This window comes from Pipistrellus kuhlii, unplaced genomic scaffold (assembly GCF_014108245.1).
Source record: "Pipistrellus kuhlii isolate mPipKuh1 unplaced genomic scaffold, mPipKuh1.p scaffold_m20_p_2, whole genome shotgun sequence".
Lineage (NCBI taxonomy): Eukaryota > Metazoa > Chordata > Mammalia > Chiroptera > Vespertilionidae > Pipistrellus > Pipistrellus kuhlii.
In genome coordinates, this window is record NW_023425515.1 from 58,041,275 (window position 1) to 58,057,796 (window position 16,522).

Sequence of the window (16,522 nt, forward strand, 5' to 3'; positions counted from 1 at the left end):
CTATTTACCTGATGAGTTCTAATGTTATCTTCAACAAGTGTTAATTTATACGATTATTATAAGATATCTGCATATAAAAGAGTCAATACCCATTTGCCAAATTAATATAAAAAATCTTTTTATCATTATATACACACACACATACACACACACACAAAATCTAGACTTAAATTAGTATGACCTATTGAGCTTAAGAAATATTTTAGGATTAAAATTCTCAGGGAGGTTATGCATACACACACACATTCCCCTTTTCTTGTTCTTTGTTTCTTTTCTTTTTTCCTGCCTTAACATATTTATTGTTTAGAATTTTGTCAAGTATTTTATAGTAATTATCAAAAATGTTTGCAAAAATATTGTATACATACACACATACACACATATTAATGTAATATATAAGTAGTTTGATTTTATGTGCATTATATTTTTTAAACTTTAATTTAGTATAAATCTTTAAAGGAATTTTTATAAACTCTCATGTATCTGATCTGATTTAAACTCTCATGTATCTGATATGATTTAAAAGTTCCTGTGAGATTGTACATTTCCTTATCTATGAGACAAAGAACATTTTCCAAGTATGCATTTAGAAAACAGGAATTTATCAGAGCCAAGAACAAAGTAAGAACCTGTTTCTCTTTAGGAGTCATTTACCCTTCCCAATTCTACCAGAGCATGCGGTAACTCTCATTATTGTCATGGAGAATTTTTTTTATTGCTTGATTGCTATATATATATATATCCAGAGATCATAATAATCTGGCCACTCAGTGTATACCAAAGGCCTATTTATTGTATTGTATAATACTGAATTTAATCTTTTTCTTCATGATTTCTGAGGATCTCAAAGCACATTAATAAGAAAATTATTTTTGTGAGGAGGATTAATAAATAAAAATGGGAGAAACAGATAAAAAATGAGAGAGAGGGAAGACTTTGAAGTCAGGAATGGGCAAACATGAGGTAGAAACAGAAAAAGTGATTCTCCTCACACATCCAAAGAATGGGAGAAGGAAGGACAAGAGGAGAAAGAGACTTGGATTAATGATAAAAAATTTGGCAGAAGATAGCTCTGAGGTGAACATTTTACATGACATAAGGATCTTTATCTTATAAAATAATCTTTTTAAATATTTCTCTGTATTATTTAAAATGGGATTCAATTTATACAACTTTCCCGTATTCTATGTTGTGGAGAAATGATTTGTGAGCTTTAAATACTAGTCCTCAATCTGTCCCAAAATATATACCTTTGTGAAAATTATCTTCTGAACTTCAGAATATTCATTTATAAAATGAGGCTAGGCAAGAATCTATGAAATAGTTAAGATTTGGAATCAGCCTAAATGCCCATAGCAGATGAATAGATTAGAAAACTGAGGTACACCTACACAATGGAATATTACCCTGCTATAAAAAAGATTCTCTCCCATTACTAAATGTCTACATTCTTAGTCTTTTTGTAAAGATGAATTATGTTGATATCTCATGATTTTTCCTTTAGAATGTGTCCAGAAAATGAAAATGGGCTTTACTACACCCAAGAGTGAAATGAAAATAGTAAAAAAAAAAAAAATACTGGTGGACATGAACACAAAACTTTGCTGATGTTATTTGTATTATAATTTTACTAGGGGCCCAGTGCACGAAATTCATAGACTGGAGAGGGGCCTGCCCCCTTTCAGATACTGGGAACCCTCAGGGGATGTCCTACTGATGGCTTAGGCCCGCTCCCTAAGCCACAGTCTGGCCTCCTTTTGTGGGAAGTGACCAGGCTGATCAGGGGGAGGCACCAGCCCCATCACCCTGTTACTGCAGCCACTGCCAGTCACCACAGCTGCCAAGGTGTTTTCATCAACACGGACTCCAGTCCCTTTACCATGAAAAAATGAAACTTTCTTTAAGCATTTTCAAGATGTGCCTTTCATAGGATATGACATTTCTTTCATTTTTCTTTTTGTCCTCACCTGAGGATATGTTTCCATTGATTTTTTCCCCCCTTCCATTCGATCCTAGGCTCAGCCCCATCCCAAGCCTAAAGTCTCTACCCCACACTTTAGGCTTGGGAAAGGGGACCCTCCCCTCCAGTTGAGCCTGCAATCCAATCGGAGGTGCCAGGGAGCCTTGAAGGGGTCGAGCCTGCAATCGGAGGTGCTGGGGCGTCTCCTTCCCAAGCCTAAAGCTTCTGCCTGATGGCCAGATGGGAGTGACTTGGGTGCCGAGGAGGTTCCCAGGACCCAGGTATGTATGCAAATTAACCACCATCTTTGTTGAGTTATTTTTGCATACTCCACTCAGATTGGCTGTGGGCCTAGCAAAGGTATGGTCAATTTACATGTTTCTCTTAGGTAAGATTTAAGCCTTTTTCTTAATAAAATGAAACTGAGGTAAACTGATCCCAAACAACTGATACTTCCTCTCTATCATGATTTTGTGTCTACAGCCTAAGTCCAGCCTACAATTTCCTGTGAACAACTGGAATATATATTTTTGAGGCTTTTTTTCAAGACTATACTTTCAGGGATCATTTCTATAGTTCGTTACTATATTTTTGAGGCTTTTCTACAGAAATGTGTATCCCATAATAATTTTACTGTTTCAACAAATATTTGCTGAGCATAGAGGATATGCCAAACACAGTAGTACATGTTATGTCTAAACCATAGGCACATGGCCAATCAGTCATTAAAGCATTACTAACAAAGGGTGAAGTAGGCATCTTTTTAATATTTTCTGAACTAAAATGGGTGAAAAGACATCTTGGATGACCAGAAATTAAACCCTATATTTTTGTTCTTTCTTGTAACTGACCTCCTGTGATTTTCCCAGTCACTAATTTACAAACCCACACCTGGGAAGGAAACAAGCTCCCTGTCTTGCTCTCTAGCTGGCTGCTAATAGTTCCTATTTCTTTTCCTCACCTCAGTGGTTGTTTTCAGCTGTAGGAGGGCACTCAGGTACAGGAAGGTCCTGTGCACAGCAGCAGAATCAACTTCACCCTTATAATCTGGCCTACACTGTGTAACTGGGTGCATGGCAAGGGAAGCACTGAGCAGCCTCGGGAACTGGAAATATCTATAATCACCCAGTATAAAGTTAAGACTTAAGTGTTCTCAATAGGCATAATTAAAGAAGTTATTTAAATTTCTCTTACAAATATTGTTTATTAGTTTAGGATATTTCCTCATTTCTCTATCATTATCTTATATTGGGCTGTTCTAATGTAACCAATATGTGGCATTTCTTCTTTCAAGGCAAAATAGTGACCTATTTCAATATTTCTAGACTAATTCTTTGTGCATTTTTTAAGGAAATGGGTAAAATAGGGCATATTGTTCTTTACCCTGATGTGTGCCTTGCAAAACAATAAGTGTGACTTGGTAAACTAGTTGAACCATACCATTGGCTCTTACAGATACATACTGTATTTATAAATCTAGAGAGAATTATTATATAGAGAAGTCTGATAGGAATTACTATCAAGTACTTTGACATATTAGTATTTTCAGACATTTACCTGCCAGTAATCCTCATCCTATCTAATAAAGGAGGAATATGCTAATTGACCCTCACACTGTCACAAATATGGAGGCACCCACAGCCAATAAGGAGGGACTGTGTTAATGATTGCCCCAACCTCAAAAATGGCAGCACCCACAGCCAATAAGGAGGGAATATGCTAATTGACTACCTCACCCTCAAAGATGGCGGCACCCAGTCCCCTCAGCCCTACCAGGGTGGCAGGTGTGTGGCAAGGTGGGGCCTGACTCCAGGCGTTCCCGGCTGCTTCATGTACCTGCCTCCAGAGTCTCCCAATCACCTCAGCCCCCCAGCCTTAGGTGCAGGCAAGCCTCAGATGGCAGCAGCCCAGCGGCCCAGGGCCGGCTGAGGCTCAGCTAACCAAGGCCAGCAGAGATGTGATGGAGTGTTGTCTTCCCCTTATCGCTGGATCACCTCCCACCCCTGAGGGCTCCCGGACTATGAGGGAGGCAGGCCAGGCTGAGAGACCCTCCCCTCCAGTGCATGAATTTTCATGCACCAGGCCTCTAGTTAGATATAAGATTAGAATATTGGGGTCACTAGCTCAAACCCATATATCTAAGGAACTGAACTATAACAAGAAATCAGAGCTAAAGGAATGAATGAAACTATTCCAGACATTAGAATTGTTTGTATAAATGAGCTCTTTCTCTCTCCTCTCTGTTCTTCCTTTTATCTCACCTTGTTCCTTTCTTCTTTTTCCTCCCTCCCCCTTCCACTCCTTTCTTTTCAGTGTTCTGAATTCATTAGATAGCATAGTGTAAATCAATAGTAAATGCTAACCGCCTACTCTGCACTCAGTTATGCAACATCACATAACCAATACCCAGAGACAAAAAGGGAAAAAGCTCACACAGCCTTTACATTCAAACATTCTTGCATAATTTTACTTTTCCACAGCCAAAAAAAAAAAAAAAAGGAAATAACAGATGGGAAGATTTACAGGTTTTTTCCCCTCCTTTTCTCAGACTGTTGAAAGGGAGTTAGTTAATATCCATGGCCATTTCTAGTTGCCCTAGGCTGCAGCAAAACATCCCATAATTGCCAGTGCCTTAACTGGCTTCAAAACAGGTGTTTGTAACCCTTCATGACATGGTACATTTTCCAGGTCATATAAGACTAAAATTATTCTGAGGTGTTTAATGCTGACTTGGTTTTTACTTATTTTATGAAAAATCAACATCATTTAAAATATGAAATGAATTTTAAAATAGAAAGAGGATAAGGAAGACAGCTGTGTGTGTATGTGTTTTCATTTGAAATGTATCCTGATGTAACATTTATGTAAAAACGCAGGTTATATAAACCCTGTCTTTGGGGGCTGTAGAAAGCTCTAATATTTTGATTTGTTTTTCCTCCTGACAAAGCATATTCAAACCCAAAGTCATAATTAAAGAGGAAACATCTAGATGCTATAGAGACATTTAATTCAAACTTCCTATAGACTCCATCCCCTAAGCAGTAGTTCAGTTGAAGAGACTGTAGTTTCTGGAGTTCTCATTTAGAACTTTCTGTCACACAATTCCCTGGAACACCGTTTGATTCATTGTACTGCTTTTAAGTCCCCTCTGTATAATAAACATTGTTATCTCTCTCTCTTTGTAGCCCTTTACTCCTTTCCCACACCCCCAACTTTTTCATTGAAGCAACTCCCTTCCCAGTTTAAATAGGAACACAGTGAGATTTGTATGAGATTGATCAGTCTTCCTTCTCAGGTTTAATATTTTGTTTCGCTTAACTGATGTCCTCTGGGAATCAAGGGAGGTTGGAGGAATTTTTAATTTTGTTTTGTTCTTTTTAGTTCTGCCTATAAATAGTTATAAAATGGATACAAAATTATCGAAAGCACAGCACTAGGCATTATTAGGAATCTGCTACGAGAAAGTTAGATCAGTGTGTGAGCGGTGGTGATGGTGGTGTTGGTAGTTCTGATTGTTCTCAGTGCAATCAGCGAAGATGAAAGCGCACAGGAGAGAGGACGAATCTGAGTAGGAACTATTGAGACTCTCCTCCTCCTTGTATTTGGGATCAGTATCATTCCTTTAGGTCATACTTTACTTTTGGATGGTAAGGTCCTATGAAATTGGCTTATTTGATTTTACTGAAGGTAAGAGATGGTTTTCCTTTGCTTAAAAAAAAGTCAGATTCTTTCCTAGTTTGTTTAACTTTCTCTTAAGTGTTAGAATTTAGCATTCCTGTGTATGGAAAAATCTGGTGCATAAAGATAAAATTCAAAGCCAGGAGAGTATTTTTAGGTGTTTCAGGTTTTACTAGTACCGACGGAATGTGTGGCTCTCTGTTAACAACTGCCTGATCAAGACCCTTTGGATTATCGTGTCTATTTCAGATGACATGGAGACATCTTTTGTTGTCTTAAATATGAATAATCACTAAGCTAGTGTATCTTGAAGTACTTTATAAACACTTTTTATTTCTGCTTTTCTTCCTAAAAAGAATCTATAGCTCAGAAAAATAATGAAAATTGGTTAGAATATTCTAGTCTTTAACCAGGAAATTATATTCTCAGGTATATTTTTTCTAAGTATTCCTATACATGGATTATAACTAAATTTGGATTCCAAATTCCAATTTTGTATGTATATTCCTGATTATCAAAATAAATTCTAACCCATGTAAATGTATTTTTATAATATAATTTTAACATGTTTCATCATCTGAAATCAAGCACTTATTTTTGGATGTGTAGTTCTGTACATAGGAAGGCATTTAGAGTACCCTGGCTTTAAAATGGGTTGCCTGGATTTAAAAGAAAATTTAGGATTTAAAAAAAAAAAAAAAAACAGTAGTATTTTCTTGGTTGTCAAAAAATAGGTGGAGATATCTGGTTATGAAAGAATAAGGAAAATTTTTTTGAGTAAAACATCTTTGAGCATTTTTTTCCTGCCCCAGTTTATCAAAATAGCTTCCATTTTCATCTTGGTGGATTTTTGATCTCTCTCAAATATCCTTAGGACAAAATTGGCCTTTCATTAACCAATGGATGCCAGCAAATGCATTTCAGCCCCTGTTATCAATTGTAACCATGGCCCTGGGAACATACAGACTACTTGTGTCTTTTCATTTGCACTTTGGGATCCAGGCTTAGAAAGGACTGACAGGCCTAGACTTTCTATTTCCTGGCATGCAAGATTTTAGGGAGAGTTTTAAGTATTTTCCAATTTTTCAAAAATCCTTCACAACTATTTCAACCTTGCTTCGAGTTGCTGTTGGCAGTGGTAATAGATACTTTTAAATGCTGCAACAAGAACCTCAGTCACTGACTTACCCTCTCAAACAGAATCACTCTAGTTGTGCCTGGCACATAGTAGCTGCTTCACAGATATTTTACCATGTTTTGGTGAGCTGGTCTCTTCCCTCCTAGTGCTTATGCAGGTAAGCAGTAAGCCATGTGAGTAACCCCGGGTAATATGAAAGAGAATACAGAGCTATTCAAGCTTCAGAAATGGATAGATCATTTTATAAGAAAGCCCTTATTGTCCTGTCGCTGTCTTCGTAAAAGTAGTAAATTGCAGAAGGTAATTTTATATAGAGGTCCTCTGTGCTGCATAAACCAGTGGATCATTTAAAAAGCATAATTTTTGGTAAGCTACTTTGGTGATTCTCATTATGTTTCATATGCAGATATATTAGGGACTTGTGATTCTGGGTCTCAAATAATTCCCTTTGCATTCTGCCACAGGGTCCTGTGAATCTTGGCTTTTCTCATTTTCTATGGTCACTTATATTTTAGACTTTTTATTTATATAAGTTTTAGGATAAAGACTATAGATACATTTCATATGGAGTTTTTCTTTCATATAGTGTTTCATTATTTATAGCACAATAATTTCTGACCTTTATGAATCAATTTTGGCTTAAATTAGTTATGCTGGTTATTATCAAGGCTTCATTCTGGTGGTGATGTTGGAGGTGGGAGGTGATCTCTGGTAAAAGCCACCTATGGCTTCTAAATTATACAGCAGTGAAAAGACAAGCATGTGGAGTTATTGACAGACTGCTGCTTGTTAGGCAAGCAATTTTAAAAATGCAGATTATATAATATTTGGGGATTTTGTTGCTCCACAGTAGAAGCTTTTTAAATGTTAATATGGGGTTTGTTTTGTTGCTCTGTGACTTAGCATAAAAGGTTTTGGTTTCAAAAGGTTTCAGTTCACTCATTCCTTTTGTGTTACAGGACTAGAAATATAATACTATACATTTACTCATGAAGGAGTATAAGACCAGTAACAAACAACTCATGAAGCCAGGGGTAAATAATCCATAGCTTGTTCTCCAACCACTGCCACAATATTTATATCCAGAACACAAGTAACAAACAACCAAAAACAAGGAAAAACCGGTTTGTTTTTATTTATAAAATGTTTAACCAAAAGTACAGTGAAGTTCAAATGGAGCTGCAAATCCTGGTGGTTCACAATGGTTTGATTTATTTTTTTAAACAGACCATGGATAATTAACCATAAAACATAATTTTCTCAACACAAGTCACAGTGAATTGCAGAAATGGGCAACAAGTCAGTCACAACCCTTAGAGCCCTTAAGCATGCAGGCAGTTACAGACACCACTTTCTCTTGCAGAGTTGTATTTTCAATCTCAAAGGGACACATCCTTTTCTTTATATAGTATCAAGTCAACTTCCCAAAGGGAGAAGCAAATGGGTTCTTTTCTATGAACACCATGTTGCCATATCTTTATTAAATACCTAGTATTTATGATTCTCTTTTCATTTCAGGATTTTTCACCATCACTGACTGAGTATTCCTCACAAGACATTGCTACCTGGTAAGTCACTTCCATTATCTCTAAACGGCAGTCCAAAATATTGTAAAAAGAAGTAAAGGCGTGACGAGTTCACCACAAGTATAGCATTTGAACAGAATATATTTTGACCTTGGTAGAGGGTATATATTTTATATCTTGTTTATTTATTTGAAATACCAGCATTTAGAATGGTGAGAAACTGACCCCAAGAACCTATTATCACAGATTTTGACAAACATTTTACAATGATTTTGCCACACAGAGGTAGAAGTACCCAAAGGATTTGTTTGGAAGACTCTCCAAAGATATACAGTACTAGTATAGTTTTGCAAAGGTGACACCTGTGTGGAAAGAGAGGGTGATGCGGTGAAGTTGGTGCTGACATTTCCCATGTGGAATATTAGATGCTTTGGCATTAAGCAAACAAACACAAAATCCCTCCGAACTTATTTTGTGATGCTTTTAAATACCTATTATTATTCTGTGACATGCTGCAAATGTGAAATGTGCTTGCTTCATTTGGATCAATCTTAAATTCATACATGACTGCTATTATTTATGCACAGAGACAAACAGCAGGAGAACATGTTTTTTCGGAACTGAAATGCCTTCCTCCTGTCTTCAGCAGTATAGTAAAAGGACTAAGATTAGGGCTACAAGTGAGCCTTAGTTTGAAACTTTGAGGTCTTTATGTCTTTTTGTGAAGTTTCTAAAAGGTTGGTTTTGTGGCCTTCTGGAATTGTGGAGATTTCAGTGCCTGAAAGGAGGGCACAGGTTAGGACTGAAGTTATATTGGTAGATCATCGTGTAGTCAGTCAGTCTGAAAGAGCTGAGTTTGCTGGAGCTTGGCCTGCACTGAAATGCGCTGGTGAATACACTGGGATCGGAGGAGCAGGGAATGGGTGACTTGCCTGGCATCTTGCAGAATTCCTTCTGGCTCCAGCTTGGCCTGTTTAGTCATGAACATCATATTCATCCAAACCTTTAAAAGTTATACTCTTGACTTCACTTTATATGAATGTGCATAAAATGAGGAAAATAATCCCTTGGGATAATAAAGATAGCTTTCTAACAGGGACTTTCCACATCCATTGCACAGAATTCATAGTTGTCACACTATTACTGTCTCTAATTGTGTTGCACATCTATGTGCTTCTCTGAATTTGAAGTCCACAAGCCTTTAGGATTGTACCTCGCCCTCCCTCCACACTCCCACTCCCAAGCTTACTTGTTGCACTGCCCAAAAAGAAACATATCAGAACAAGTGTTAGCAGCTCAGGAAACAGGCTTATTTGGTAACTTTAATCTGTGGCTACCATTACATTCTTTGCTAAATGATTTCATCACAAAATGACCTGAATTTCATACTCTTTCTGGCTTGCAAAGAAGCCAGGTCCTCCCCTATTGCTATCCAACACACAGAAAGCCCTTTATGTTTCTGTGATCAGATAAATTTGGTACTGACGTTTCTTTTCCTGTGGGTGTACTTCCCTTGTAGGTATGAAGATTTAAACTCTCAGGGCAATGCTGTGTGTTTGCAGTTTCTCTGTTTTAGTGGATGAAAAGCTCCTTGGGAAAGGAGAGCACATCTTACCCAGTAATGAATAAATATTTATTTTCATTTTAAAATGATATATGCTCATTAAAAATAATTTAGAAAAACACATAAGAGTAAAATGAAGAAAAATTAAAGCAATTATTTCTATAATTTAAATCCAATCATTAATAACCATTTGATATATTTATTTCCTTACTCTCATTTTCCCCTGAGGACGTATTTTTAAAAACACACTCTAATCATGCTTTCTATATCATTTTTTTTGTCTTGCTTTCAAAAGTTAACCTAAGAATTCTACATGTACATTACTCAGTTTTTATAAATATCATTTTAAATCAACATATACTATTCATGAAGAGGAATAGCTTACTTAACCTAAATGTCTAATAAGAGCATATTTTTGTTTTTGTCTTATTTTTTTACTTATTACATTTCCATAATATCTTGCAGATAAAGAGTAAATGAATCAACCAATAAATAATGAGTAAATGAATGAATGTTCAAATTGGTATATATTTCTTAAGTTTTTATTATGAAAAAATTTAAACACATTAATTTGTCTACATTGAACTCCAATCAATGTACCTATCACCCAGCTTGCACAATGATTAACTCTTGATCTATCATTTCCTATGCCTATCACTACTATGTTATGTTGAAGCACATCCCAGGCATCATAACCTTTAGTCCATCAATATTTCAGGCCCATCAGGACTCTTTAATATGTTAATGTTAAAAACGTTCAGATAAATAGTTGTAATCTTTGTATAAAGAGCATTTTTCTTCTGTGTATATTATCATATTTTCTGAAATGTAATAATTGATCATAAAATCTCATTAGTGTGTTTCATAATATTCTTCAGCATATCTGTAAGTCAAAGGGCAGTTTGTTTTACTAGAGAGACATTTCACAGATTTGGCTAGGTTTCCTGGAGGAACTATTATGTTGGGGAGAGGGGACACTTTCTTTACTTGATTTAAATTTAGGATGATAATGTGTAGCACTGATTATATTCATTATTAGATGTATGATGTGTTATCTGGAGTGAAAGGAAAACATAGTCTTCTACCACCAAGAAGTGCAGTGTGGCTTCAGGTGACCCATACTAGAGAAATATGGTGAACTAACCTCAACCAAATGTAGCACTGGATTTTAAAGTTTATAATTTTTAAAGATTTCTCAGTAGAAATGGAAGATTTCTTCCTAAGTGAGAACTTATGAAGTCTGACAAGGGAGGAATTATATATTAATAGTCTGGATAATTTTTTTGAGTGCTGTGTTTCAGAAGTGGAAGTGGAGGGAAATAGATAGTGTATTGCAGGATAAAGGGCCTTCCCTATGTGCCTGTATGTATTGCTGTAGTTTTTCCTAAGAATATTTCAAGAACCCTCTATGAGCCAGAGCTCCACAGATGAGGAATGCTGTATGCAAGATAGGCTCTCCATAGAGACTCTAAAGTTGGGGTTTTGTTCTGACCTCTGTCTTTAAATTGTAGATCAGGGTCTCTCAGTCAGTAGCAGTTTGTTGTCCAACAAGTGTATCCCACTCATCAGAAATTCAGGATGTGAATAACTGTGTAACATACTGCATCAGTATAAACTGAATTTATGTGTTACTCAGGTCTATTTAATCTTAGGAACACATTTTCCATTGGCCTCGAAAGTGAGTAGCTAGAATATTGATGTGTCTAACCCTTAGGGAAGAAAAAAAAGGAGCTTCTGCACCACACTAAATCTATAGAAAAATATGAGGTTTACTGTACAGGCACACACAAAATATTTCCAGCCAAATTTGGTAGAGGCACGCACATGGGGGGAAAAAGAAAGCCAAGAAATATTATCATAAGCAATAAACTATCCCAAGCAATCAGAAAGCATCTGTAAAATTTGCCATACTGGATGGTATAAACAGTGCAAAATCTTTCTTTGTTTTTTGTTTGTTTGTTTGTTTGTTTGTTTGTTTTTGGTCCTCTTGGCGTTCTGCTTCTCATTTACCCTGACCTGGCATTATCATAATTAAAAAACCCTCAAAGGTCAGGAATGAATCTAATGTTTGACACTGAGATAGGCATTCGAGGAAAAGATAGGTAGGAACTAGCCACTGTCATATTTTAAAGCTCTAAGGATATTTTACCATAACCTATAATATCCATATTTTAAAACAGGCAATCTTTCCATCATTAATTTAAGATTGATATTTATAACACAAAACTAAAATAAATGCATGAGCCTTTACTTCTTCCTGTACTCTTTTCTTTTTTATTTTTTTAAAATATATTTTATTGATTTTTTACAGAGAGGAAGGGAGAGAGATAGAGAGTTAGAAACATCAATGAGTGAGAAACATCGACAAGTTGCCTCTTGTACACCCCCTACCAGGGATGTGCCTGCAACCAAGGTACAGGCCCTTGACCGGAATCAAACCTGGTACCTTTCAGTCCGCAGACCAACGCTCTACCACTGAGCCAAACCGGTTTCAGCTATTTTCTTACATGTGGTTTTGAATTATGTAGTTTATATAATATAAACCTAAAATATAAACTGCCTTTTAAAGAGAATAATAATTTTACCCATGGTTCTTTCTAGCTAATGTATTCTACATTACACCCAAGTGAACTATCAATGCCTCATCACTATAATAGCTATACTACTACTAATTATTATTATTAATGACAGTATTAGCTTCTTGGGTATCTGTATGGCATTTCTTTGTGATTTTAGTCTTTGGATCTGGTGTTTGTACAATTGTTGTTACATTTGTGACCTTATGTATTCTCAAGCTACAAGACAACATTTCTTGGAATAAAGTAGTATTCCATATCTTATACCCCCTTTTCTCTCCCTAGTCAAGTTTAGAATCATGGTTGGATAATTCTCCTTATATAGAGCAGGGAATCCTTAGCACCATCATTAATACCACAATCAAGCCAAGATTTTCATTCTATATGTGAAGACACAGAAAATTGCAAAAGAAAAAATGGTTTATTCATATAATCACATCCATGTTCCATAAAGTTGGCATATTTTCTGGATAAACTTTGTTGGACATGTGATACACCATCACATACAACTATTATAAAGATGGGAATTTTGGATTCTCTTACTGCGATAACTTTAATTATTCTGTTTCACCGGAAGTTGTGAGGGAAGAATGAAAGCACCACTCAAGGCAAAGCAATTCCATAAGATGATTTTGGAGCCAGCTCAGTAAGGTTTTACCTTGGAAATACTTAGGAAAAGTCTTCATTTTGCCCCCCTGCACTAGATATTGCGCAAAGGTTCTGGTATAAATAACATACTTTGGATATGGTCTTGTCTTTTGGGGACTGCTCCATTAGCAAACTACGCTAAGTTCCACAGGGAATTGGTTCTGTTTGTCCTATCCTACTCTATAGAATATTGTTAATGTGTTGTTGATATATACTTTTGGTCAAACATAATTTGCTTTACGAGTTTTTGATTGCCACTCTGTAAATCAACCATATATTTGTTATGAGGGGCTCTGTAACCTCTGAAAATACAAAGATTAAAGATTTTTATAATTCATTATTTAAAGGCATTTTAGTCCTTAACTCTTTCTTGCTCTTTGTGCACAAACAAGTTGATTAGTTAATTATGTTTTTGTTTATTTTTATTGTTGTTGCTGTACACTTTACACATAAAATAGGAAAGACTGTAAGAGGTAATTACAATGGCAAAATTGTACTTTCTCTAACTGTTCTCATTTTCTAATGTTTGATTGCATCAAGTCCGACACTCTAGAAGTGTGTTTTTGTTTTGCTAGAAAAATGATAGAGGAGGAAGATAAATGTGGTTCTACAAAGTGATGTCAAGCACAACTTGGTATAGCTACAAATATCAATATTTCATTCAAATCCTATTCCTCTACTCCTGGAGGACTTTAATTTCTGGCCATCCTTTGATAATGAGGATCCAGAGTAAGGAGAAAAAAAAAAACTGAGACTACTTTTGAGACCCTTGGAGGTCTACTAATCTTTTATGAAGACATGATGCATTGAGTGGATTCTTAGAACCCGAGTTAATTTGGGAATGGCTTATACAGCCCTGGGTAGAATCAGAATTCATAGTTTTCTGCAGATCAAATAAAAAACCCAGAGGGTTAGTGAATTTTTAAGATTTCCTACAGGTCATTTTTTCAATAAACTTTTGTCCATGCTTACTGTGTGACAAGTAAATGTGAACCCATTAATTTTACTTTCTAACTCATTTTACTTATTTATTTATTTATTTTTTTAAAGCTAGGGCAGATCTCTTTTTAAATTGCTAAGGGCCTGATGCACATTTACATGTAACCAAAGTTCTGTCCCTTCCTGGAATTCTGGTTATCAACCAGTGATCTTGCCTTGTCTTTTCTCATAGTTCGGCCTGTGGAGCCTGTCACTAGCAGTCAAATAAGGACAATTTTGCCATTCTCTCCTGCTGCTCTAATTTCTTTTTTAGTGCTGGTACAAGAATTTGTTATTCTTTATAATTCCCTTTGAAGTTAGAAATCCAAGGGGAATCTAAAACCGACCAGATGTTTCTGCTGCTGGAACAGGAAAAGAGTAAGGATTAAGTTTAACAAAAAAACTTAGTCTCTAGGAAAGAAAAAATTCATTTCAGATGGAAATTATCTTTAAATCTCCTCATTTTCTACATATCTATTAGTTAATCTACATGTATTAATCTATTATAGAAAATATCATCTATTGGTTTACTCTGGGTAAAATCTATAAATTTTGTGAAAAATAAACTCATGTTGTGGTTTGCTCAAGCCTATTACCCTTTTGGAGTTTTAGTTCTATTGCTCTTCATATTGCTTTTCCTCTCATGCTTTACAGTGAAGGTTTCTTATTGTCATTGCTGTTGTTGTTGAATGATCACTATCATGTCACTTCAGGCTGAGAGGCCCTTTCTGCCTACTATCCAAGAGAGGGATGTCAGTGCAGCCTGCAGTTAGGGATAGAAGGAAAGGAGAATTGCCAAAAATGCTTAGCCTTTATGGAGTACTGAACCTCTTTTGGAATATGTAAATCAAAACAAGAATAAGAATAATGAAGACCTTCAGGGGAAAAAAAAAGAAAGGAAGGAAGGAAGGAAGGAAGGAAGGAAGGAAGGAAGGAAGGAAGGAAGGAAGGAAGGAAGGAAGGAAGGAAGGAAAGAAAGAAAACTTTTGTAGTCTTTCAAGGAATCAGCTTATGTCAGAGACGGCATGAATAAATAGGGTGTGATAAAGAGAAATTTAGCTATAGTGAAAGGCAAAAGAGAAAAGGGTGTGAGATGACATTTGTGGGGTTTCTCAGACTGTGTTTCCAAGGCTTCAGGCCCTTATACAAAAGGGAAGAATTATTAAAAATAAAATTGAGAAGTAGTGAGTTTAAGATGGGGGTATATGAAAACCCTAAACTCACCTCCTTCCATAGATACATCTTACATACACTGACATATAGAGAATTCCTCTTAAATTTCAACTTAGGGATGATAGAACAGCTTCTGAACAATAAATGAGAGAAGGACCACATGAAGGTAGGAGAGACCAAACAGGACAACCTTCACTACAGAATGATATAACTGAGACTCCCCTGTACAGATCTGCCTTCTCTGGGGCATAGTGATAAAACAGCAATTTAAGGGGCCCCTAGCAGATGATGACTAAGCTTATCATGGTTATCACTTTGTACGTTACATAAAGGTATAATTACTATGCTGTATACCTTAAACATAATATTGTACACCAACTATAATTTAAAAGATAAATAAAAAGTAAAGGGTACTCAGACTATATGTGAAAAGGATCCATTTATTAACCCCAAAGCATGTGCTAAATAGGTGAGGAAATACAGCAATTTTCTGAAAACTCTCTAGGATCAGAAGTGTCAGAGAGCAATAATGTTTACATTCACTTTCCACCTATACAGTGTGGAGTGGGATCTTGATCCAAGCAGTCTATCCAGTCTACAAAGCTGCCACATTTTGGATTGGGCCACCTTGGCCAGCATCCACCCCCTCTCCAGCCAGCCAGCCTGTTGGGGTGTACTCAGACTATGTGTCCTGGGAAATCTCAGATTTTGCCTGTCCCAGATTTCCCCATTTGACCTGCCAAAATATCCTTAGAGACATGAACCCTGGGACACCACACCCAGCACTCACTTCTTAGCCAATTGATCTGTCATTGTACCCTTGTCACTGCACATACAGTTTACACAGACATTGCTCTTATACAAAACCACCCTTTCAAGATCATGAAGGATAGCTGTTCTATCTAATTTATAGGGGGGGGGGGGAGACACATAAAGGCAAACAAAATGTAGAGATAAATATGTTCCAAATGAAAGAACAACTCCCTACCCCCAAGAAAACCCTTCAATGAAATAGAGAAAAGTAAAAATAAAAAAAAATTAAATAGTCAAAAGGATGCTCATTGAACGTGGGAAAAGAAAATAATAGAATAGGATAAGTGACAATTACAACAAAATTTTAGAAAATACTAAAAACAAACCAATCAGAGCTGAAGAATAAATACAGTAATTGAAGTGAAAAAAAAAATGCACTAGAGGTAATCACATTAGATCACTTAATTCAGAAGACTGGATTAGTTATCCAAAAATGAGAACAATTGAAATCACCTAATCAGAACAACA

General features: G+C 36.1%; 1 protein-coding gene and 1 pseudogene across 10 annotated transcripts in view; both read left to right on the forward strand.

Annotated features, from left to right (window-relative positions):
• Positions 1 to 16,522, forward strand: part of ZBTB20 (zinc finger and BTB domain containing 20) — an 821,112-nt gene that overhangs the window by 416,821 nt on the left and 387,769 nt on the right. For all 10 annotated transcript variants that reach the window (XM_045583975.1, XM_036444509.2, XM_045583978.1 and 7 more), the window contains one exon: positions 8,295 to 8,344. The gene's annotated coding sequence lies outside the window, so the exon portion shown is untranslated. The remainder of the gene's footprint in view (positions 1 to 8,294; positions 8,345 to 16,522) is intronic.
• LOC118724969 lies at positions 2,506 to 2,626 on the forward strand (annotated as a pseudogene).